Below are 26,210 nucleotides of genomic sequence, written 5' to 3' on the forward strand. Positions count from 1 at the left end.
AATCCCCAACAACTTGCAGCTGGTAGGGCCCCAGGCGGCAGGTTTTACCTGGACATACAGCTTGCTGCTTACACAGAAAGAGGCGAGGTTCTGTCTCATTTTCCTGATTCTCTTCCACTTCCCAAGCGTTCATAGTGAAGTCATTTAGTTTGGAGTCTTTAAGATACAAAATACATTTCATCAGCTGCTAAGGATTTATCATGGGGAATTTCTATGCTGTAGTCTAGCAGCAGTAGCAAACAGAAAATACTGTAACTGGATAAAAATTTTTATTTTGTATGCATGAGCTGGATCCAGTGCTGCACCCAGTGCAAGGTGGGATTTTTTTATTATTTTCAAATAGGTTTAAGTTTATTTGCTGTCCATTGATGCATCAGCAATGTATGTTGTGGCACTCAGGACTGGATTAATAAGATTTAATACAGCTTTCTCATTCTTATTTTTCATATAAACGAAGATTAAAGTTTTACGTAAAATGCTTTTGGGGTCGCAAATGGTAACGTCCTGAAGCTTGCAGATGATTGCGTTTTTGTTTCCCTCATAAATAATAAAATGTCTAAAGCTTTAGAAGGAATGAATTAAGTGGCATGACAGATTTGGTTTTTGTTTTGTGTGTGTTTCTGATAATAAAGGGTGATGTGCAACTGTAACTCCTATCAGCATCTGAGCACCTTTCGGGGAATGTGACATCTCAGAGGACAGGATGCATAGCAGTGTTCTGCTGTAGTATGAGCTTAGTGCTCAGAGTACACATATACATGCGTTTATTTGATGTAACCTGTTGTAACAGCTGCATAATTCCAAGGAGTTCTTAGAGATTTTGCAAATACTGGTATCACTGGATATTCTAACACAGCTGCAAGATGATTGGTATGTTTCAATTTGGAAAAACTTGGGTTTGATATTCTACTTGCATTTCAAGCAGAGTATTTCTGTCTATCTGGAACATTTCTGCTCGGCAAGTACATTTCAAGATAAAGTGTTTGGTTGAAAACCCTTATGGCAACAAATGCACAGAAGATCAGACACTTTTTATCCATTTCAAGGATATCTTTTGCCTTTTTAATATAGCTCTTAGATATGACTTCTTTGAAAGTCTTTCTACTTTTCTTTGAATTATAATATATGTACTGTTTAAGAATTTAATTTCATATTTGGAGATTGTTGTGCATCACAATTAAATATTTTCTTAGAATTGATTTCTGGTTGTCATTATAAAAAGATACTAAATTCTGAAGTCTTTGTAAAGGTTGGTAGAGAGGTGGTGTTGGTTTTCTTAACATCAGTTGAGAAGATACCCATCCCTTTTTAGAGTGTAAGTGTTCTGTTAATCCACAGTAGCTACTGAGTTGGAATTATCAACTCATCATGAGTGGCTGAACAGCTAGAAACACTGTCAAATTTTACATGAGGATTTCAGTAGGCTTATTTAAAATAGGAATAACTTAGGCTTGCAAAATAGTCTCAGTCTGTAATGCAGCATATGTTTAAAAGCAGTAGTAGTAGCATCAACCCTGACAGTTAACATTAAAAATACAGACACAATTAGTGTTATCCAGCAGAGTACTAATTGCTGGTTTTGTTACCAAAATATGCAGCTAGTTTCCTGGATAGAAATTAAAAAGAAACCTAGTTTTTATTAATGGTCCTGGAGGCACTTGAAAGCTTAACCCCTGAAGATATTTTTTCTATGGAAAGGAGGTTCTTCTCAAAACGGTGCTGTTCTGGAAGCTGTCGTTTCATTTTTGCTCCTGATAGTCTATAATGTCTTGCTCATTGTTTGCTGGTCCCCAAATTATTGTTACAGCTTCTGCTGATTTTCTTTCACTGTCTGTTTTTGATGTATGCTGAAGAGAGCTGGGAGGGGAGTAACGTTCTGGAATGTAGATGAGCCTCCCCCATGTGGTATATAGAGGTAGCACTGCTTCTTTACTAAAATGTTTATTTCTGTATTTTTGCTTTCAGGGAGCACTTAAGTTCTTGTCTTCACAGCACTGCATCTTTTGAGATGCTTTTGTTCTGACTGTTTTATGCCGTGATGCCTAAGTATATTTTTGTTGGTTACTTCTGGCATATAGTCCACAGTCCTGTAAATATGCCATACAGTCTTTCTCCTTGGCAGCTGACCTCACGTTTTAATATATTAGGAAGATGTCAATTATCTGCACTTACTTAACCAAGTGTTCCATATCCAGCACTTCTCAGTTCGTATTTTATGGAAATACAATATTTATACAATATTTACACCAGTCATTTTCTTTTACATAAGAGTTCACACAAAAGTTACTGTAATAAAATAAAACTTTTTTGACTCTACCTGATACTGAAATGTAGTCAGTAAGCTCTGACCTGAATACTTGAGGCACAGGCATTTTGAGAGTTGCTTGATCTTTATGCTGCAAGACAGAAGATGTTAGTACAAATGACAGAAGTATAGGAGTTTATAAAAATAAAATTCCTGAGCATTTTATTAATTTTTCTTTCATGAGCCTCCCTTAAAATGCTGTTTTCTTAATTCTACTTCTAGAGTGGGTTGTATTTGTAAAATGTATTATTACAGAAAATGTTTTCTTGTGGAATAATCACTTTTGGTAGGGTCACTAAGCCATCATTAAAGTCTTTGAATGTGGCTTGATCAAACACTGTAATGGAATGCTTCATTAAAAGCTTTGCACTTCTGAGAAGTCTGAGGGAGAAAAGTAGTATAAGTATGCCTGCAGGACAAAAAATTGCTTTTGTCAGAAAAAAAAGCTGAAAACCTAGGTAATTCTTGTTTTGAAAAGCATTTGCAGCAATTTAAAGTTTACATTTTTACCAATTTAAAAGGATCGTAAGAAAAATACAAAATAAGAAGATAAAGTCACAAAATATACTTCATGTTCTTGAATATTTTAGTTTAAAGTATTTAGTTATGAGATTTTATGGAAAACTGATATGAGGTAACGATTAATTTTTAAAGTGATATCGAGCTAATGCCTTTAGCGTTTTTTTCATTGGTTTATTTATTTTTAAAATGTTTTTATTTTATTACCACAATAAAAGTCATATAAACCAAAACAGAAGAGGTATTGGATCACATCCGCTGGTGAATTTGGACTACCATTATCACTTCTGTGGTGTGAAGTACTTGTAAATAGAGTCTACACAGCTAGCAGACCTGAGATTAAACCCACTTTGTAACATGAGAGAACTCCGTACCATAACTGCATTTTGAGAGAGCTTTTTTCTTGAATGTGGATGGCTGAATATACCCAACCCTGTGTGCCCCGCTACTGCAGAGGGGCATTGCAAATGCATTCTGACTTGGAGCAAGTGTTTTCCCACTTTTGAAAAGAAAGGCAGCTTCTCTTGTATTCACTTGTCTTCCTCCGTTATGTAGTGCCAGTGTTGATCTTGCTACCTGTGCTGTATTAATTCAGGATGAGATGGCTTGTACCTTGAAATGTACATTTCTAGAATGGTTACACATAGAAGTAGAGGTGGCTAACCTTGGACATATCCTCACGCAGTCAGATAAATTCCACTGTAAGAGTTCATGAGTTGTATCCTCTGCTGCGTAGGAGGGAAGATCAGTTAATTTCTCTTCTCAGCTTTGTCTGCAGCTGCTGGAGGACAGGTTGTTTCTAAGTATGGTAAGAAATCAAATCTCAGGTAACTAAAGAGCTTCTTTTGGTGCTAAAGGTTATGAATAATTTTACAAACCTTAGTAATTTAAGTTAGATACCTGGGAAAAACTGGGTACCCATTGACTCTGAAGAAGCTAAAGGGCAGTTCATCTAGCCTGTCTTGATTCTTAAACAGTTGTCCGAACTGAGTATGGAGATGCTTGTTTCTCTCTGCTAATTAGAAAAGATGTTAACATCTGAAGGAGTGAAATGGCAGTATTCCCTTATACTTTTAACAAGTCTTGAATACCCTCTGCATTTTGGAAGAATAGCCTGATGCCTTTTATTCAGAGATCGTTTCTTACTGTCTTTTCAGTCATGGCACTTTAGACCTTGCTCATAATAATTTGTTTAGATGCCTAAGTTCATTCTCCAGAATAGGGACACACAGGGCACTTGGGGTTTTTTTTGGTGTTTTTGTATACTAGTAGCTTATCTGAGTCTTTCCATAATTGGTGCAAAAATTTTGTGCCACAGTCCAACTATTTCACCAGTGTATGGTATAAATACTGTAAAATGTGTCCTCTAGTCTTAACCTGAAATACATGGGATGTTGCCTTGTGTTGCATCTGAATCACAGAGGAAAATCTGTGTGATTGAATCTTCCTTGGAAAGATTTTTTGTGTCTCAGTTACCAGGACCAGATGTGGATGCAGCTGTTTCTGTTGTCTGATGTAGGTACCTTGTCCTTGGGTCTCAGGCATTTACATGAATTCATGGAACATATATGGCCCAGATTTATTCCACCTAGTTGTAGGCATGTGCCAGATACACCTAATTTAACAGAACAATCGCTTTGGCCATGATTCATTTGTCTTAACGAGGGTGCTAAGTGTAGTTTGATGTGCTGTTGGATCCTTGAGGTACATAGAGGGGGCAGATGGGCATGATACATAAAAGCCTCACTTAACTGGACCAGCTGGAGCACCTGAAATGTCATTACAGTCAGGTTTTAGACAACTGAATCATGCCCTGGCTGTTTTGTACTGAAGGGTGGGCTGTGCTCCAGGCTGTAGGTGTTTCAAAGTGAAGCTGTGTAAGCATATGAGATAAGACACAAGAGAGCACACTCATCTGTTTCTCCAGAGCTAAAGCTGTTGGAGTCTCAGAACCAGGAGATTCCTCCTCTCCAGGCTACTAAATGTGAGACTGCTGCAATTCCCTGTTCCCATGTCCAGCCAGCTCTAAAACTGGAGTCTTGCTAGCAGATCTCACACCCACACTTGTACTTGCATAGCCATGTGGGTCCCTGGTACCTGCCCGGACCTCCAGTGTTGGGCACCAGGCCCCAGCTTTCTGGTAGCTGACCCCTAGATCCATTGTCCCCACAGCATCCAGCCCCCAAACTTCTGGTCCTATTCACTGGCTAATCTGACTTGATGTTTGTTGGCATCTCACATGCATATTCATATGGACCTCTGTTAGCTGGCCGAGACCCAAAGTCCCTCCAGCATCAAGCCTGTAGCCCTGCAGTTGCTTAATAGTGGGTTTCCAGACTTTGTGTCCTGTTCACTGGCTAGCATGGTTTGAAGTTTGCTCTCACACATGCATGTACATTTGCACACTCACATGTGGCAGAGAAGGCCCTTTGTGCAGAAAAATAGTTAGAAGTAGTAGTACTTTGAAGACTAATCAGGTGCAGGGGTAGCTCGTGTCAGTGGTCTGACCAGCAGCATGTTTACACATGGCTGGCCCCTCTCATCCCCTGTGTCTTATATCCCATGGATGTTCCTTACCTATTCATTGTGATCCCTCACTTTCTTTGCCCTTGTCTCCTCCTGACTAAGCAACCTGCCCCTAATTCCTTTTCTGCACTGGTCCCAGTTTTGCTACACCTGTACCCAGATTTGGTATTTCTGTTACTGTTACTTAGGTCGTCTCTACGTTACATGGTGTCACAGATGGGGTTACCAAGACACTGCTGAGCAGGGTGCTGCTCCGCAAAAGGTCCCTGGTGCTCCCTTTTCAGCTGCCTGTGAGATTCAGCTGTTTCTCATGTTAACAGCCCTCACCCCCTGTAAGACCTGGCCATCCCTCACTCGCTGTTAGTCACTTCTGGCAGCTTTACTGTTCCTTGTTTTGTTGAGTAACATCTCCTGTGTGATCTGTAGTTCCTCATGTTGCATCCAGTTACCTTTACTGCTGGCCAAGGAGGACAAGCAATCTCCTGGCATATCTTCATGCAAACGGTCTTTAAAATTCCCATTATAGCCAACAGAAAGACAGGACTGGGTTTGGTTGTCCATGTGTATGGCACTACTAATGCCTTTGAAATGCCCTGAGCAGATGTCTAAATACCATGAGATGCCTACATGTAGGTAGCTGAATTGAACTGTAGACCTCCATTGACTGTTTTCAGAGCTTAGGTTGCAAAACTTAATTGTGGACACTGTCAGTGTGCAGAGGAAATGTCTGCAGGATAGCAATGAATGCCTGAAACAATCCTATGAGAGAAAGTAGATTTCTTTTTCTTCTCAGGGATATATATGTTTGTGTCCTACATTTTTAAGTAAATACTGTTTTTGTTGGTAATGAAATCGCATTGATCTCTTCAATGATACAGGTATTTTTATGCAGGTGACTTGCATATGTAACTGTTAATTTGAAGGAATTACTTTAAGAGTTTTGGAAGGAAAACTTGTAATTATTTTCTAATTAATTCTGGGTGTAGCTTCAGGCTGTAGATTTTAAAATACTAACATATTGGCATGTGGTTCCCAAGGTTTTTCGTGCATGGTGTGGCTGTAAGTATTTATTATTTTGTTGTCTTTTCAGTTTAGAATTGCTTTTTACATGTGAAGAAATTCAGTATGCACTTGTGTGCTGGTAACTTTTCAGTCATGTCATTGAAAAGTTACTAGCACACAAGAAAATGAATAGTGCAAGGTAACTTGCATTTGTATATTTGTAGCACGTGAATGGACTTTTAAGTGGCATTAACTGCTAGCGGCTTCCTTTAAAGTCATTTGAAAGCCATGTAAAGATTTGTGTCAGAAATGAAAGTAAGCTGTTAGGGCCTGTCATTTGTTTTATTCTTCAGGCGTGGATCATATAATTCCAATTTCATTGGGCTCAAGGTACTACCACAGTATAGCCTTAGTAAAAGAGTAGGATTGGGTGTTAAGGCTTAAAAATTTGCATCTGACTGGTAGCATTTTTTTCTTTTTTTTTTTTAATTTTAATTTGGCACATAATCTGTTTGTGATTTTTGGCTTTAGGCCATTTTTTCTTCATAACATGTCTTAAGTCTGTTATAGGTGCATGGAAAGATTTTGTGGCCCATAGTGTGTAGGTGTTAGTAACTTTGTCATTTGTTGTGGTGTTGCCTGCAAATACAGAGGACTGGGATCAGCATCTGAACACCTTAAGGTCCTTTCTTCCTGGAAGTCCACCATGTCCCTCAAGTAGCTCTGTAAAACACTAGCAAACCTTCTCAATGTTCTTTGTTCCTCATTCCCAACCCATAGGGAAGGCAGGGGAGAGAGCAGTTTGTAGGCCAGCATAAAATAGGGCAGGATGGAATGATGGAGGGAATCACTGCTTCAGCCTGTTCCTCCACAGGGTCACCAATTTTCTTTTTTGTCATTTCTGTTTCATATGTTGCAATTATACCGCCTCATGGTTTTTTAACATCTTCTGAAACATGGAGTGTGAAAAAACTAACTGTAATCACAAGTGGATCTTTGTTTATAAATAAAATAAATTTCACTTTTAAGTAGGCACGTATGTTCTTGTTGTGTTTGACTTAGTCCAAAAAGATTTTGATATTTTTGGCTTATGTGGATGCTGATAAATCTGAGATACTTACTTGGAAAAAACAATTTTCTTTTTATGGAGAACCTTGAAGAAGCATCTCAGACTTTATTGTCCAAGCCCATTTCTGCTTACTGTGGACATGACTGCTTCTGGTGGTAGAAACGCTTAAAAGTTACAGTACAGTGCTTTTTATCCTGAAAAGGAAGACCTGGGCAGAAGGATGTTGCAGCAATGTAGTAACTGTATTGATGGTGCTTCTGGAACTTGTGTGCTTTGACTCTTGTCTCTTGTGCTTTTCTCATACTTCCCCTGTTGTAATATTCTCGTGGTTGATAATGTTATACTCCTTCTGTAGCTTATACCTATGTTAATTGTTTGCGAGGAGCAAGGATTGCCTCTTTGTTAAATGCTTGTACAGTTCTTGCTGCATTGTAGGTAGCTCTGGGAGGTACTCGCAAGGTGAAGTTTACTTACGGAATCTCTCTTGAGATGTCTGAAATCACGCCAGGGGAGCTTAAATTTAGGAACGTGCTCTGAGTTAGTGCCAGGAGAAATCAATCTTTCTCTAGAGAGTCTGAAGAGACTAGTCTGCTTAGACTAAAAAGAAGTCATTGCAGAAGCACTGGCCCCCATGACAGTAATGGTAATGATAGTATTACCTATATCAGTCATTTTACCTATTTTCCTAAAGTAACTGTTTGGTTAGCACTTCTTAATTTGACTCTAGGTTGGTGTTGAACTTTAATTGTACATGAGGATATGCATTCTGAAAACTTTTATTGTATTTGTCGGTCAATTTTACAGTATCTTTGATTTTTGAAGGGATTTGTATCTTTTCTCTGCTTTGGGTAATAGTGTTAACACTTTCTCATAGTAAGTGCGTAACTGTGACACCTGCTATATTTATCCAAAAGCCACAGGGGTCCTGGAGGGTAAGTGCTGCTTTTGACCTTGAATGGATCCCAACTTTAAGCTTTTCCAGTCTGATTCAATATAGGCAGCAGGTATACTTGTGCAAAGAAAAAGGAGTGTGGTATCTTGGAGGAGGGTGTAAGTCAGAAACTGTAGACAGAGAAGCTCTCTTGCAAAACCCTCCTGCCAGAGGTTTAACCTGTGAATAAAGATGGCAAGTGGATATAGTTGTAGGGGGAGCTGTAGTGTGTTTGTGGGTGTTGGATGTAGGAGAAATTCAGGACTAACGAGTAGGGTTAGAAAAAATGCAGTTTAGAGTTTGAATTATTTTCTTTTTTATGTGATGATAAATGATAGTTATGCATATATTTATATATAAAGTGATATAACATATGGGCAGACACATATATTTGAATTCCACCTGGTATGTAATCATGATCCTATACTGCTAGGTGAAGGATGGGAAAACGCCCTTCTATGAGTCTGTTATTCATAGAATGGATCCCTTACCCTTTGTGCTTACCTCACTTGCAGATGATAATGTACAAAAGAAAAAAGAATTATGTATGCTATCAGAAATTTTAAAAAATAATTACATATGCTACCAGAAATTTTAAATTTAGGAAATATAATTAGCTATATTTTTCCTCCAGATGCCTGTTCTCCTGAGCAAGAATTTACATCTTTGATTCAAATTGTAGCTAACGTCTGGTACATATCCACTTAAGAGAACTGTCATATGTTCTGTGTGGCATATAGAAATTAAGTTCTTTTATTAACTAGAGCAAACCCTTGCTACCTTGTCTGAAGTAGTACACTAACTACTATATAATAGTCTGGTGGTTTTTTTAACTGTAGTGCAATGAATAGACTAAAGGAATAGGATGTCTTCAGCAGAAGAGCGTGACAGCCCCTTTTGTAGTAGCTGAGCTCTGATCTGCAAGGAGAATTGAACTAATACCTGTTCTTTAAATCAAACAGAGAAGGGATAAGTAGCCTTGCTCCTCGTACTAGAGGAATCACCTAAGTGTGGACTTAAAGAGTGAATGGGCGAAAGCCATCTTCCTCTGTTTTATGAATGACAGTGAGCCCTTCTTGCAATCTATATTACAAAATCTGTTCTACTCTCTAAAGTAATCCTTTCAACATGTTTGTTTTTTAAAAAATAAATTTAACACTGTAGTTGAATGCTTGCCCTAATTGTTACATACTTATGAAGAGTTTTAGCTGATGTGGTTTCATTTTTTTCTGGAATGGCACTTCTGCTACTGTCTCCTGTCTTCTTATTCAACTCCTGAGACCAAAGCTGCAGAAAGGGAGCCTGTTCATCAGAGGTCTGTGGGACTGCTGTGATTGCAATGACTCAGCTCCTGTACTGAATGCATAGGAAGATAAATACGATGACACAGATGATCTTAGACCTACCAGTGTAAAGACACAAAGACTCAAGACATCACAAAGCAGCTGTTGTTCTCTAAGGGATGAAAACAGCATTTCCAAAAGAATGGATGCACTGCTGTCATTGGGGTTTTAAAACTGCTTTTGGCCGATTGAACTGGAGATATCTAATGTACAATTGCGAGAGATTGGTAAGGTGGGCTTTAAACTGAAGGGCTCGGGGAGGGGTCCAAAGTGGCAATGCTCAGGCCATCACATCCAACTGGGGAATAATCCAGGCCAACCAGAGCAGCAATACATGTTCCTTAACTGCCTTCCAAGATAAGAACCAGGAGGCCAGCCACCTCAAGAGTGTGCAGGGCTATGGTGGATCCACTTGCACCCTGCCTGAGAAACCTGCATGCTCAATTACCCACGCGTCTGAAATGCCTGTACACCAGCGTGCTCAGTTTGGGCAATAAACAGCAAGAATTAGAGATCTGTGTGCGGTTGCAGGGCCATGATCTCATTGCAGTTAGAGACATGGTGGGACGGCTTGCATGACTGGAATGCTGTCACGGATGGCTATGTACTTTTTAGGAAAGACAGGCCAGCAAGGAGAGGTGATGGAGTTGCTCTGTGTGAGGGGGCAACTGGAATGTATTGAATTCTCCCTAAGGGTGAATGCAGAATGAGTCAAGAGCTTATGGGTGATGATTAAAGGGAAGGCCAACATGGGTGACACTGTTGTGTGTGTTTACTACAGGCGACCTGATCAGGAAGAGGGAGTTGATGAGGCCTGCTACAGACAGCTGCAGGTAGCCTCACCATCACAGGCCCTGGTTCTCATGGGGGGCTTCAACCACCCTGATACCTGCTGGAAAGACAGCACAGCTGGGCACACACCATCCGGGAGGTTCCTGCAGAGCATTGATGATAACTTTTTGACACAGGTAATGGAGGAGCCAACAAGGCAAAGTGTGCTGCTGGACCTTGTACTCACAAACAAAGAAGGACCAGCTGAGGGCAGCCATGGTGGCAGTGACCATGAGATGGTAGAGTTCAGGATCCTGTGTGGAGGAAGCAGGGCAATAAGTAAGATTGCAACCCTGGACTTCAGGAGAGCAGACTTTTGCCTCTTCTAGGACCTACTTGGAGGAAACCCATGGGTTAGGGCTCTAGAAGGTAGGGGGTGTCCAAGGCAACTGGCTAATACTCAAGCATCGTTTCCTCTAAGCTCAAGACTGGTGCATCCCTATGAGTAAGCAATCAAGCAGAAGGGGCAGGAGGCCTGCATGGTTGAGCAAGTAGCTTCTGGCAAACCTCAAACAGAAGAAGGAAGCTTATGGGATGTGGAAAAGGGGACAGGCCGCTTGGGAGTAATATAGGAATGTTGTCAGAGTACGCAGGGTTGCAATGAGGAAGGCTAGAGTCCATTTGGAATTAAATCTGGTGAGGGATGTCGGGGACAAAAAAAAGGGCTTCTTCAAGTGCATCAGCAGCAAAAGGATGACTGGGGAAAATGTGGGCTCGCTGCTGAATGAGGTGGGTGCCTGGTGAGGAAGGATAAAGAAGGCAGAGTCACTGAATGCCTTATTAGCTTCAGTCTTTACTGCCAGATCTGGCCCTCAGGTTTCCTAGACCCTGGAGGCAAGAGAGAAAGTCGAGAAAGGCTCACTCTTGGTTGAAGAGGATCATGTTAGAAATTATTTAAGCAAACATGATACCCACAAATCCATGGGTCCCAACCGGATGCATCCCTGAGTGCTGAGTTTGCTGGCAGATGTTATTGCTGAGCCACTCTCATCTTTGAAAGGTCCTGGAGGACAGGAGAGGTGCCTGAGGACTGGAGGAAAGCCTGTGTCACTCCAGTCTCCAAAAGGGCAAAGAGGAGGACCCAGGGAAGTACAGGCCAGTCAGCCTCACCTGCATCCCTGGAAAGCGGATGGAACAGCTTCATCCTGGAGGTCATCTGTAAGCATGTGGAGGAAAAGAAGGTTATCGGGAGCAGTCAGAATGGATTCACCAAGGGGAAATCATGCCTGACCAACCTAATAGCCTTCTACTATGGAATGGCTGGCTGGGTAGGTGAGGGGAGAGCAGTGGATGTTATCTGTCTTGACCTCAGGAACATTTTTGACACTGTCTCCCATAACATTCTCAAGCTTAGGAAGTGTGAGATGAGTGACAGGGAGGTAGATTGAGATCTGACTGCAGGGCAGAGCTCAGAGGGTTGTCATCAGTGGTGCAGAGTCTAGCTGGAGGCCTGTAGCTACCAGTGTACCCCAGTGGCCAGTACTGGGTGAAGTCTCACTCAACTTACTCATCAGTGACCTGACTGAAGGGACAGAGTGCACCCTCAGCAAGTTTACTGATGATACAAAACTGGGAGGAGTGACTTGCAGGAGTGAAATAATGGTCTCAATGACATATCAATATGATCCTAGTTGAAGACGCTTTACTTAAGTTTCTGCAAGTTTATAAACAATTTTCATATTAGTATACAGATCACACCTTAATTCTATTGGTTACATACACCGTTCAGATTTTGCTATACAGATACTAATTGGTTAAAAGCATACAAGCAGTTAGTCCCATCTTTAAAATAGTTGACATTCCTGCAGTTACCAGCTCCCAACTCAACTCCTGTTTTTTTGCCTGCTTAACTGCCAGAGATCCTGTTTTCTTTGTTCTCGGTGTCTTTCTCACAGCCTTGCAGCCTTGCTGACCAGACAAAGCTTTTAATCATATCAAGCTGGTAAAGCAAGAGTGACTTTTGATAGGCCACATGTCCCTTTTCTTCCAAATACATTGCCACAGTGACTGATACAGCAAAAGGTTGTGCTGCCATTCAGTGAGACCTGGGCAGGCTGGAGAGTTGGGCAAAGAGAAACCTAATGACATTTCACAAAGGCAAGTGCAAAGTCCTGCACCTGGGAGGAACAACTCCATGCTCCAGTGCAGGCCGGGGGTTGACCTACTGGAAGGCAGCTCTGTGGAGAAGGACCTGGGAGTTCTGGTGGACAGCAAGTAGCCCATGAGCCAGCAGCGTGCCCTGGTGGCCAAGAAGGCCAGTGGGATCCTGGGGGGCATCAGAAGGAATGTGTCCAGCAGGTCAAGGGAGGTGATTCTCCCCCTCCACTCTACCCTGGTGAGGACACATCTGGAGTGCTGTGTCCAGTTCTGGGCTCCCCAGTTCAAGAGAGTCAGGGAACTACTGGAGAGGGTCCAATGGAGGGCTGCGAAGATGAGGGGACTGGATCATCTCCCTTATGAGGAAAGGCTGAGAGAGCTGGGACTGTGTAGCCTAGAGAAGAGAAGACTGAGAGGGGGTCTTGTCAATGTATATAAATATCTTAAGGGAGAGTGTCAAGAGGATGGGCCAGGCTCTTTTCAGTAGAGCCCAGCGACAGGACAAGGGGTGATAGGCACAAACCGCAGATGATCTCCAGAGATCCCTTCCAACCCTCACCATTCTGTGATTCTGCGATTAGGGAGAATTATTTCTACACAAGAAAGCCCTGTTAGGTTAACTGATTTTGAAAACAGGCCTCCTTTTCAGATTGAAGTTAAGAAAATATGGAAGACCTGCAGGTTTTTTGCTATGTGGAAAGCAACTGGCTGACAAGATAAAAATTTCTCGTGTCCTTAGTAGCCCTTGAAGGGGCTGCTTGTATGCAGAGCATATACAGGCAAACAAAAGACCCCCACCCTTCCTTGATGTGGTACCAAAACATAAGCAGGCCCTAAGAGTTCATCCTGTCAGTGCATGCAGCCTGTGTACACCATGCAGAGGCAGGCCAAACAGCCTAGCTCCAGTACATCCACACACCGCAGTGCAGTGCCGCATGGGTAATATACATCAGTGTGGCTATCGCTTTGATCCAGCTTGAATGAATGTGATGATACTCCTCGTATTTCAAATTTCAGGTCACATCTCTAGCTACCACATATGTCTCTTTCTGTGTTTTAAACATGCTGTAAGTGCTTTCAAGGTAAGGTTCATACTACTTTAAGCCACTTTGAACTTCAGGCTTGAAATTGGGGACTAGTTGAAAAACAGACATCTCCAGAGCATGAGATCTGTCTTCTTCTGGTGACAGGGAAGGACAGAGGGAAGCCTAGTTGGTTAAGTAGGACTGGAGGTTGAATTTGAACATTGAAAACTAGCTGAGGTGAATATAGACCACAGAGTTTATTAAAGATGGAGGACATGCTGTATTTTGCAAAATGTTTTTCCCCTTCTGTGTGGCTAAAATTCAGATTGGCTTCCATACCATAGCTTTTGTAAGAATTTTTAGTCGCCAAACAAAATTAATTTCTGGCCTTTACTTATGCTGTGGTAAACTGGAATTAATTGTCTTGAAAGCAGGCCTTCCACCACTGTGAAATTAACCTATGACAAGAAGCAAGTAAAATGTCTCCAGTCTCATGGTAGGAGGCGAGGTAACTAAACAGTATTTAAACAAATTATCTTTTGTAATTACATCACATGTAGTAGATAGAAATAGTAGAAAGCTTATAGTTGTAGAAATGTATTAGGAAAAAGACCAAGTTGATTCAAAACCTATTGAAATCACTGGAAGGCTTTAACTGACTTTCTTGTGGTTTGTGCATCATCCTTACATTAGTTCCTAAACATATTTTGCCTACTAATTATATGGGGCTTGGGATGAGTGTCAAATCAATTTGAGAGGCATCTTCTGCTTTATATTTTTTATATTTGAGGTTAGAAATATGATAAGCTGAGATTCAGTATTTATTGGTTCCTGCATGACTGAAAATAGAGTAAGTTCATGCTCTTGATTTGGCTGGCAGTGATCAGTACAAACTTTAAAACTCTGGAGCTCTATTCCCCATAGTCAGAGACTTTGCTTGAGGAGGACTTTGCAAAGCTTGGCTATACACCACAGAGTTCTTCTGATGCACATTACAGAGCTACATGTGGTGTCCTTGCCATTGTATAAGTGTCAGGAAGTTCAGGTCTGTGTTAGAGACCTGAATGCAGCATAGTTCTGTTCATTGGGAATGTGAAAAGATGTAACTCCATAACCTGCTTTGGCAGAAGTCCCTGGTATATATACGTTTGCTGTGGAAAGTTTTCCTTGTGTTGATGTAACTTCTTTACTTCGTGGCAGTGCTTGTAGAGTGTTGACATAAAGAACAGCTTTCCTCAGTGGTGTAAGAGGCATTTACAGCTCCTACTATACTGTATTGGCAAAATACCCCTGTACCAACAGGTTTACTTGGTCCTTATTAAGTAATTCAAAAAATTGAATGGTGCATGGAGTAGACTTGTTTGGGAAACAAGTATCTTTGAGATGCAAGAGAGATGCCCAAGAAAACCATCGTTATAATAAGTACTAGTTCAAGTAAACTGACAGAGAACTGTCCAAAACCACATTTACCTTTGCTAGCCTTTACTGCAGCTGAAAAAGATTGTCACTGCACCTACATGACTTGTACAAAGGTGGATGAAACCCCTCTGTGAATAAGGGGACATGAAACTGCTTCTGTTTCCCCTTGGATGTTGAGGCAAACTCCACAGAAGGGTACCTCTGAGGAACAGAGCTGTGTGGCTGGGGAAGAGGAGGACCTGTAACAAGAGTCACATTCCCAGTGTGTACCAGATGGATTAGTAGCTTGAAAGCCTGCTCCTGAATAATAGATAACCATGCCCAGAGAAGTGGCAGGCCAGATTTATGATCATGGGCCCATATTACAAGCAAACCCCCCATCCCAGCATGCATTATTAAGCTTATATATGATACTAGGTTTCTCTCTTCATTGATTCTCAGCTAGTGAGAGTGGTGCGTTAGAGGGCTCAGCATGCCCCAGGAGACATGCGTGGGAACAGTTGTAGAGCTACAGCTGCCCAGTTCCTTTCTGTAAAGTGATTTGCAGAGTCTCTCAAAATAGCAATGCTGATAATTACTTTTCATCTCAAAGTGGAATGACCCATCTTAGTGATTTGGTACTGGGACAGCATGCGCTGCTTCTGGGGCACAAGGAATTTGTCTGTCCTGGTTAAGGCAGTGTAATTAGCATTTTTGTTGAATATATTGATCAGATTATGGGCCTGGCTTTAGACTTGAAACTTCCTTTGTTTCTTTACAGCAGACCTGAAAATTAGTGATGATGACACATTTTATATAAAAATAGGAAATATTGACTGTGTATAATTTTGGTCAGTTCTCTGTAGCTGTATACAGGTTTTGCACAGGGACAACTGTAAAGTACAAACACTAAAACCAGCCTGATTTCAGGTGTGGTTACCAAGGCTGCACATCCTTCCTCCTCTGTGAGCATATGTTGTTGATCCCATTACAGCTAAAGGCACCTTTCAGTGAGTTGATGACAATATGGCAGTTTTGAGTGAGAGGGAACAGGTTTAAGTCCTATTTTTTATAATGCTATTCTCCACAGAACTGTGGTGTCAATAATCTAGCGCAGTAGCTATCAAACTGCTGCTCACCAATGCTTTACTGTGTGAGAGCTGGATCCTGGGCAAGCATCTCTAATGAGGATGCTGCAAGTTTTGAATTATGGAGGCTGTGGAGGTGACTGATGCAGCTGCATACTCTTTGCTGCTGCTTATCTGCAGACATTTGCTTGACTGCTTCAGACCTAGAGAGAATACGTCATACTGGTTTGCAGAGCAAATGTCCACTGGATTGAAGAGGTGTGAATTAGATGGCAGACAAAGGTTGCCAGGGCTCTGCAAGAGTAGGCAGCGAAGAAATGTCCTGAGACACAGGCACGTTATTTTTCAGACCTGGGAGACTATTCAGACCCAAAAGCCAGCATTTAAAGGAGAAGACAAAAAGACATTTTTCAGGTCAAAATTTAGTTGGTTTTACTATTTGTGCAGTATTATGGCAAATGGAGCATTTAAAATGGTGCTGAGTGATTGCAAGATATGCTTCCCACAGTGTTCTGTAAGATTCTGCTGTATCACATTTTCACTGAAATACAGACAAAGCCATTACCAAAGGTAATGAATTCGAGAAGGAAAATAAGGTTGGGTTAAGTTTCACAATGCTTATGCAGTGAATAAGAGCATGAGAGTTCAGGTTTTGCTTATGATGACATTAGAGAACTTTAATGTCTTTTTCACAACCATAATGTTAGAGTCTATGTAATAGACCTGTGCTTTATAAAGGGAAATACAAACTATTTCACAAATTGTGCCAACTGAAATGTTTTCCCTTTGCATTAACAGGCAGTGAGTAAAACATGATTCCTGCTGATCAGGATGATCAAATGACATTAAAGTGGTACATACGTCTTGACTTCTGACACAGCTCTGCTTAAATGTAACACTTTGCCATGCCATAGACTGCAACAGCAGTATCTGTGTGAAGAAGCCTGTTTCATGTTAGTGAGGTGAAGCCACCACTCAATATGGTGTGGAGATTTTTACAAGGTTATTTGGACTATTTGAGACCAGATTGGTTATACCCACCAGGTTGGTTGCAGCTAGCTGCTAGTGAAGGTGTGCTGGTTGTGAAAGAGATGTTAGTTTCTTGCTACAGTCCTGCCTTTCTCTAGGTAGACACACCAGCCTCCTCAGAGGTTCTTCAGGGCTCTTGGACACTCTGCTCTCTTGTATGGTATAAACAAACCTAAAAGTCTCTTGTGGATCAACTACATTTGGAATAAGATGATCTTAGATTGCTGTTGTTGTCTTCCTCTCATCTATTTACATGGAAATGTAACCCATTTTCTTTTTGGCAGGGATATATGTCTTGTTCTAACTTCATTTGTGCCTACAGGAATGGCTGCTCCTTCAGATCTACTAGCTGAGATGATTAGATAATGGCTTCCGTGCCCATTTCAGTCAGTCTGTGCTGGGTAAGCCTAACCAGAGACCTGATAATTTACAGCCAGAAGTAGCGGAGGCAGGAGGTCTATCCAGCTGGCACAGCAAGATTTGGAAGATGTTTCTGTGGCCTTATGTGCATTGTCTGCCCATCATGGTGATAGCTTTACTCTGAGTGCCGTGGTAAAGTGGTTACCATTTAGTTCCCTTTTTTGTTGCTCATTGTTAAAATGTAATGAAAGTGCTGTTGTTTTGCTCTGCACTGTATATGTAAGCAAACAATCAGTGTCAGACATTGAGTTCATCTCACCTGCCTTTACACACATTGTGGAGGCTGTTCTCTGACAGGCTTTTCTTTTGGAGGCAGTGTTGGCTTCAGCAGCCCCACCTTTCTGCTGCTGTTCTCTGCTGCTCCATCTCTCCCTTAAAAATGCCCAGGTACAGCTGGGTTCCGTCTTCCTGGTAAAGGAAACTGAGGAACTCTTCCTTGTTTAAAAAAATAGATTAATAAAAAGATCTTTTTAAACAGATTGGATAATTGATCTGATTTAGCATGAAGTCTTGCAAGGATGGTTGTACTTGCTGGTGCAGTGCACCAATGCAGCTGAGAACATAGCATGGGGAGGATCAGGGTAAAGCATTAGCCTGTGGGAAGGTATGAAGTGTTCCCCTTTCAAGTGGATCTGCTGCCAAGAAAGGTGTTTGATAATTTTAATTGGGTATCTGAGCTGTTTTAAGTAGGATGGATGCAAGCATTGCAATGCTCTAGCACTGCAAAAGAGTTGTCTTTTTCAGTTGCTTAGGAAAATGAAAAACTGAATACAGGCTCTGAAATCTGTTTTTAAGCTCTGTTTGTTGTTCTCTGTAATGAATGCTGTCAGAGTGAGTTTCGTTTGAATATATGCAGAGATCTGTATCAGAGCCAGTCACACTGGGCTGCCTTTGTAGGCAGCGAAGACAATGAGGCACAGCTCATCTGCTTTTTGAGTGGAGGTGAAGTACATTGTGTCCTGTGTGACAAGGTCAAGCATGCGTGTATACATAAGAGCATCTTCACTGTGTCTGTGACACAGGATCCAACATCCAAAAGTGCCATAAATAGATACTAGAAGAGACTGAGAATATGGGGAAATAGCATACATGCCTCTCCTGACAGCCTCCCAGTTGTATTTCCAGTTCAGACACTGACTGAACCAGATGCGAACTCTGATTTAGATGTGCTTGATGGATTCCTCTTCTGTGAATTTGTGTGATCTTCCCATGTAAATTTTTGCATTCACAGTACCCTTGGGTAAGAATTTCTTGTTTTGGAAGGCTCCTAATTCCGTATTTGAAGGTGCCTAAAATTAAATGGGGTAAACACTCTCTCCTTAGTGAATGAAATGCTCATAGTTTGGCAGAAGAATCTGGGGCTATGTATTGTGTTCTAGGTTACCTGATGTGATAATATACAAGAATGAGTCTTCTGCTCAGAAAGGTATAGCTTATTTCAAACTAGGTGAAAAGTAGGAGCTTGCATGCTCATGGCTTCTGGTTAAGAATCCACCAAATGGAGTGGAAATGCATCAGACTGGCAGTTTGTATAAAACACCAGTTGCTGAGTATGGGAACTGGGAACAGACATTTGGGCCCTAGGTCATGCCTAAGGCTTAATACTGCAGCATAGTATTTGGCCTTTTTCTTCAAAAAAGGGAGCTGGGAACCATGTTTGGCTGCTACCTCTGGTCAGAAGATTTGCTTTTGGACTTGTGCATGCGGGGAGAGTTGTACACACAGGAGGAAAATGAATGCTGAGACAATTACATTTTTCACAAAGCCTATGTGCTTCGCTGTTTATATAGCTTGTTCAGTAAAAAGTTTGCCTTAAAGAGGCAAGTAAAAAAACAAACAAACCCACCCAAAACACAGCAGAAAACCCAGCCTTCCAAAGCACATAACTAAGGCACAGTATCTTTTGTTGGAGGTAGCTCATCCCTCTTATTTCCATTTAATTTGTAGTCTTTTGAATAAGTTGGTGTCATAAAATATTTTTTATGAGAAAGTTGGGTCAGAGAATAGCAATTAGAATCTCTCTGCCCTCCAGCACATTGCAGATGGAAGGCAGTGTTGTTTTTCCTGGATGTAATGTGTCCAAAGACAATTTTCAGGTCAGCCTTTCACTGAATTACGTTGAAATACAGTAGTTGCACATCTGTCTTGAAAAATATATATAAATCTTCCCTACTTCCACCAGCAGGTAAACATTGGCACAACTGGAACGTTAGACAAAGTAGGTCATTCCTGAATCTTACTGAGATGTACGTTTTTGTCACCAACTGCAGTATGCCAGACACCACTGCCGATTGCTTTGCTTTGCTGCGCTGTGCTAGCCCAAAGTTCTAGGAACTACTGCAATTGGGATAGGCTTTCTGATTGTACCTTTAAAAGAGGCCTGTGCTGCATTTGCTGGGGCAGATCTTCAGATATATGAATTGTTGCAGCTCTATGTACCAAACAGTTGTATACCAATACATACCAACTGAACTGCTCTCTCTATACTAATATTACATCCTTTTATATAATTTTTCTAAAAAGGACTTTATGTGAATGAACTGGCAAACAAACTTTTTCAGGTACTTCCAGATCTCACATGCTCTTTAAAACTAACATTATTTTTCAGTGTTCCTAGGCTTAGAGGAAAGTGGGCAATCTTTATTAATTTTCTCATGTCCTCCTGTCACTGTGTGTTTGTGTGGTAGGTTGACCTTGGCTGGAGGCCATGTACCCACCCTGTCACTCCCCTCCTCACCTGGGCAGGGGAGAGAAAATGTAATGAAAGGTTTGTGGGTCGACACAAGGACAGGGAGATCACTCAGCAATTATGTCTTGGGTGAAACAGGCTCAACTTGGGGAAAATTAATTGAATTTATTGCCAGTCAAAATCAGAGTATGGTAATGAGAAATAAAACTAAATCTTAAAACACCTTCCCCCACCCCTCCCTTCTTCCCGGGCTCAACTTCATTCCTGATTTCTTCACCATTCTCCCTGCCAGCAGCACAGGGGGACAGGGACCAGGGGCTGCGGTCAGTCCCTCACACGCTGTCTCTGCCGCTCCCCCCCCTCAGCAGGAGGCTCCTCACACTCTGCTCCGGCTCCAGCCTGGGGTCCCCCCCCGGCAGACAGCCCTCCATGAACTTCTCCCACACGAGCCCTTCCCATGGGCTGCAGTCCTTCCCACCCTGCCCCAGCGTGGGTCCCTTCCCCGGGGTGCAGCCCTTCAGGCACAGGCTGCTCCAGCGTGGGTCCCCCGCGGGGTCACAAGCCCGGCCAGCAAACCTGCTCCAGCCTGGGCTCCTCTCTCCAGGGAGCCACGGGTCCTGCAAGGAGCCTGCTCCAGCGCAGGCTGCCCACTGGTCACAGCCCCCTTTGGGTGCATCCACCTGCTGCGGTGTGGGGTCCTCCATGGGCTGCAGGTGGGGATCTGCTCCACCACTGACCTCCATGGGCTGCAGGTGGGGATCTGCTCCACCACTGGCCTCCATGGGCTGCAGGTGGGGGTCTGCTCCACCACTGACCTCCACGGGCTGCAGGTGGGGATCTGCTCCACCACTGACCTCCACGGGCTGCAGGTGGGGGTCTGCTCCACCACTGGCCTCCATGGGCTGCAGGTGGGGATCTGCTCCACCACTGACCTCCATGGGCTGCAGGTGGGGATCTGCTCCACCACTGACCTCCATGGGCTGCAGGTGGGGATCTGCTCCACCACTGGCCTCCATGGGCTGCAGGGCACAGCCTGGCTCACCACGGGCTCCAGAACCTGGAGCACATGCTGACCCTGGTGTCTGCAGGGCTGTGCTTCTCACATAGTCTCCTCGCTCTGGCTGCCATTGCACAGGTTTCCCTCCCCCCTTGTTAAATAAATTATCATGGGGATGCTACCACCATCACTGATGAGCTTAGCCTTGGCCAGCTCTGGGGCTGTCTTGGAGCCAGCTGGCATTGGCTCTGTCTGATGTGGGGGAAGCTTCTAGCAGCTTCTCACAAAAACACCCCTATAGCACCCTGACGACCAGAATGTTGCCACGCAAACCCAATGCAGTCCAAACTTTGACAGTTGATTTCATTAGACATTTGAAGCTGAGCTTGGTTACTTTTTATTACTTTAAAGTAGCACAAGATGAGTATTTAATCTCTTTTTTTCTTTACATTCCAATCCTGTACATTGGCTATTAAAACTACTGTGAAAACTTAGAATTTTGTAGAGAAACTCAATTCTTGCAGAAGATGATCAAATGAAGCCATTTCATTGCTGTGTAGTTTCTCACCAGCTAGCCAGTCTTAAGAAGAGACATGTATGTGAGAAGGCATGGATTTAGTGTAGGAAACCAAAAGCAATGAAAAACGTTGGCATATATTTTTTCAGTTGTTGTAGTCTAATTATGGATGTTCAAGGGTAAGGATATACACTAAATTCTGATGGAAACCCCTGTTTACTGGCTCTTGATAGGAGTCCCCTTGTGCAGTGTATGCTTAAGGAGTTTCTCTCTGTTACCATTGCAGCTGGGAAAGAAGAGGTGCTTTGCCTCTCTTGACCAAGAAATGAAGGGACAGAAACAGCAAACAAGCCCCAAGAGCATTTTGTGAGCTGTGTGTGGTAGTGCAGGGAAATAGTTTTGGGCACTTACAGTTTCAATGTGACTGAAAATGTGCATTAAGCATGTGAAATGTGACTCTGTGCTGATGGCAAAGATGCTACCACTAGTGGGGATTGATGAAGGAGCTACAGCTGTGGTTAGGAAACCATATGTGCTGGAACAAGCTATTGAGATGACCACGCTGATGGCTGTGCGGACAGTGCTGCTTGAAAAGTCAAGGTCACTGTACAGTAATATTTACCAAGATGGGAATAGGTGTGTGCCTCGGGCTAGTTTCCAGTTTTACAAGTACAACTCGATACTCATACTTAAAGTTACCAAAGCTGAAAACATTGCTGTCGCAAAGGTTAGCTTTGAAGCGCTAGGTTTAAATAAACCCTGGAAGATGTTACAGGCCTTTTCTTTGGAGCACAGAAGCTGAACGCCTCACCCTGTAAACTAGAGCTAAGGATTGTACGTACTTCTAAGGTCATGTGTTTGGGAGCTCCTGAGGTCCTTGAAAGATGGTATCTACTCAGGCTTTGCTTTGGAAACTTAGCTACCTGAACTGTTCCTGAACAGGGGCACCACAATGTTGGTTGCAGTTAAGTATCTAGCACCTCTCTAATACCTGAGACTGCTTCAGGTTCTTACAGGAGCTCTGGGTTTCCCGTGAACTGGAGTAAATCTCTTCAGGCTGGCGAGTAGTAGGAGCCCAAGTGTCCTGCTTCTTGAGCAAGTGTCCCAACAACGGCACTATTCAGTAAGTACTGGGAGCTACTTTCATCTCTTCTTCCTCTGGCTGTGTTTTCAAGCACATTAAGACACTATTTCCAGGTGTACATCTGACTGTAGGAGTAGATTTCAGACTGAATCACTGTTTTATAGGGACCAGAAGTGAAGGTTAAAATACCTGTTGTTGGGAGGAAGGTATTAGATATATTAGATATGCTTCACTGAGGTGATGGCTCTTAGCTGGTTTAGATGTTCTTATCTATGGTAAGGAGAGGGTTTTGAATTCCCTTCTAGCACTCTTGAGTTTCTCCAGTGATTAACAGAATGCTTCTGTTTCCCATGTAGGACTGTGCATTTTACTCCTGAGAGAGATACCTCGCTTTTAAGCATGGCTGCTGTGCAGCCGTGCATATGCATCAGGGAAGTGGTTTGGGTTTCCTGCTCGAAAGAAAGTATGCAGCAGGAAAGTGCTGTATGTTCAAAACTTGCTAGATTGACAGTATTGTAAATACTCCTACCCTGTTGGCTCAGAAGAGGGGTTTTGTTCAGGCTGTGTAATTATACCCATATTCAGATGTCTGCATATATGCAATTTAATTTATTTTACCTCGAGCTTAAAAAGCATCTTTTACTCTTGCCCAAAGGTCTATATGAAACTTAAGCTAATTGAGTGCATAAGCAAGCTAGATAATGCCTTCTATAATTTAGTAAGTTTATTCAGTCGTATAGCTCAATTATTTATTTCTTTATTTTTTTCTGTCTTTATAGCAAAGAAATATTTTTTGTTTTGCTTACAGTGAATGTAAGTCCCTATTCTGGCAAACTGAATTTGTTGAGTTTCAGAATACAGTTACAAGAATGGAAGGTGTTTAAAACGTGCATGTACTTCTTTTGGTGCCTTGGACACCCTGATATCCTTAGCTAATATAATGTCCTAGGTATGTCTCGTTCATCGAGGACCTGTACTTGACCTGTCCCTGTTTACGTCAGTGTGACCCCACAAAATTAAAACAACCTAATGGAAACCTATGCAGGTTTTTACCTCGTGTCCCAGCTTATGAATGTTCTCATTAGTTTGAATAGCAAATTTCATCTTCACTTTCAAAAACATGATTATATACATTTAGAAATTGTGTACCTTATGTAGATTAAATGAGAAATTGCTTTTAGTAAAGGAATTGCTTTGGATATGGTACATGCAGTGGTTTTACAGGGTATGCCATTCCTTTTGAGCCATGCAGTTCTGTAGATGTTTACTTGTTCAGGCTTTCATGTAAATTTTCCATCAGTTCTTATCAAATGCTAATTATTCACAGTGTGGTGAATATTTGTGTTTATGTAGTTGCTCATATTTTTCTATGTGAGTTACTATTCTCATCTATTTTAGCATTTTGATGTCTCTAGGAAAGTTCTGAAAAGTGAGCTCTTAATTTTTAAACCTTCAGTTGTGCTAGTAAATATTTTTAATTTATGAACAGGCGCACTTGTTGCTGATTTTATTTTTTAAAGCAAAAGTTTGATTGCTTATGTAATCATTTTGACAAGTCCTTTTTTAAAATACAGAGTAGGCATTGTGTAATGCAGTTTCTTGGCAGTCTAGTTGCTAAGACTTGATCAAATACAAGGAAATCATACTCAAAAGGTTGGGCATTTGCAATCTAACTGTAGGCTTTGATGACTGGGACAATTTGTGCTTATTTTATTACAGAATATTAGTTCCAACAGTTTTGTGCTTCAAGAAGTCAAATTGTTAATGTGTTTAACTCTTTGCTGTCAGTAAATGAAATGGAGGTTTTGGCTTCTTTTCTCTTAATGGGTCTTTAGGTGCCCCTGTGTTCCTTTCCATGGTTGATACCTTTTCTTCCTTCAGTGCATCTTCCATGTAAGGTACTCAGAGCAGGATTATTCAGGCTTCTATTCAACTGCAAAGGTTAGAAACTTCCTTTGTTTTTAAATAGTACCTGAGTTTCTTATTTCATCTGTGGGCAACCGGAGTTGGGGTGTTAAGAAGCTACAAATACTGTAAAATTCAAAACTTAATAGCTGGGCTTTTAAGCTTAGAATAAAGATCTTAACAACGTTGTCTCATCCATGCATACCATAGTGGTGTTTTATCATGCTAACCAAAGTAGTCTCAGAATCAGTGTGGAACAAAATAACTATCCTAAAATGTCTATCCATTGCACAATTTTGAGATTTTACAGATTTCACATTAATTTATGTATTTGCCTAGATGTCTGTAGCACTTGCTTCCTGCATACCTTTTCATGGGTTTGGCATTAGCACAAGATTTCAGTAAGTCTAATTTTGCTGTGTTTGATTGATAGTGTGGAAGTACTCAATATGTACGTAGATATTTCCGTTTGAAACTTAATGAAAACAGTTTTCTATATTTGATCCTAAGCAATGGAGTTAATCATATGCCTAAAAATTGTCAGTCCTTTGCTGATGCTTAAACACTATGAAGTTTTATTTTAGGCACAGTGGCAAAAGTTCTGCAGTTGAGGATATTTTACAGTGTATATCTAGAGATTTAATACATAGATTAGTGTGGATAGAGTTTCTTGACTTCTTCATCCATCTTTCCTTGTGAATACATTCTGTTTGAAAAAGGAGTCTGAAATCTGGTTTGCCATAAATACTAATTATATTCTTCATGTGGGTTCTTGCTTTCATAGTCGTGATAACTGTTGCTTTGTGCACAGTGGGCCAGCTCACAGCGGTTATTGTGGAGGGTAATGAATGAGGTTTATTTGTGCTGTACGGTTGACCACATCTGGGAGTGAGAACACGCTGGCAGCTAATTGGCCTGGCAAATGATCAGGCTGCTGCAAAACAGGATCTTGTGTTAGGCAGAAAAATACAATCACAAGGAACTGTCATCCCTTGCTCCTTACTAATGGTTTCTGGTGGACATGAAAAACATTAGTTGTGAATATGATATTGGGATCTACTCTTACTTATCACATGCGTTTCTTTCAATGAATGCCTCAAATCAGTTTGCAGTTATTGTTCCTTGTGAGTTAGTCTCATCCCCAGCAATTTGTGTTAATTACTAATGTATAGAGTTGTGTCCATCTGCATTTGCTCTTCTTTTGTCCTGGAGGACTTGCATGCTTGACTCCTGAACTGCTCACGTTAGTGAATGTTATGGACAAATAGCCGTGCCGAGGAGCCTGTGTCGTGTTGCTTGGTATTGAGCAGTTCCCTAGAAGCCGTGCTGATGCTGCTCCTAATTAAGATCTCAGACCTGTAAGGGTTTTTTAAGCTTGGAGGAACTAGAATCATCAAAAAATGAGGGAATGGCAATAATTATTTGGTGAAGGGAC

The 26,210-nt window shown here is 41.7% G+C and overlaps 1 protein-coding gene across 3 annotated transcripts in view; it reads left to right on the forward strand.

Annotated features, from left to right (window-relative positions):
- The window catches only part of SLAIN1 (SLAIN motif family member 1), a 58,922-nt gene that overhangs the window by 8,423 nt on the left and 24,289 nt on the right, over positions 1-26,210 (forward strand). Inside the window, exons 2-3 of one of the 3 annotated variants that reach the window (XM_037377874.1) lie at positions 8,987-9,922; positions 10,477-10,663. The exons of the other annotated variants lie outside the window; for them this stretch is intronic. The gene's annotated coding sequence lies outside the window, so the exon portion shown is untranslated. The remainder of the gene's footprint in view (positions 1-8,986; positions 9,923-10,476; positions 10,664-26,210) is intronic. 3 annotated transcript variants of the gene reach the window in all.

Source organism: Falco rusticolus, chromosome 2 (assembly GCF_015220075.1).
Source record: "Falco rusticolus isolate bFalRus1 chromosome 2, bFalRus1.pri, whole genome shotgun sequence".
Taxonomy (NCBI): Eukaryota; Metazoa; Chordata; class Aves; order Falconiformes; family Falconidae; genus Falco; species Falco rusticolus.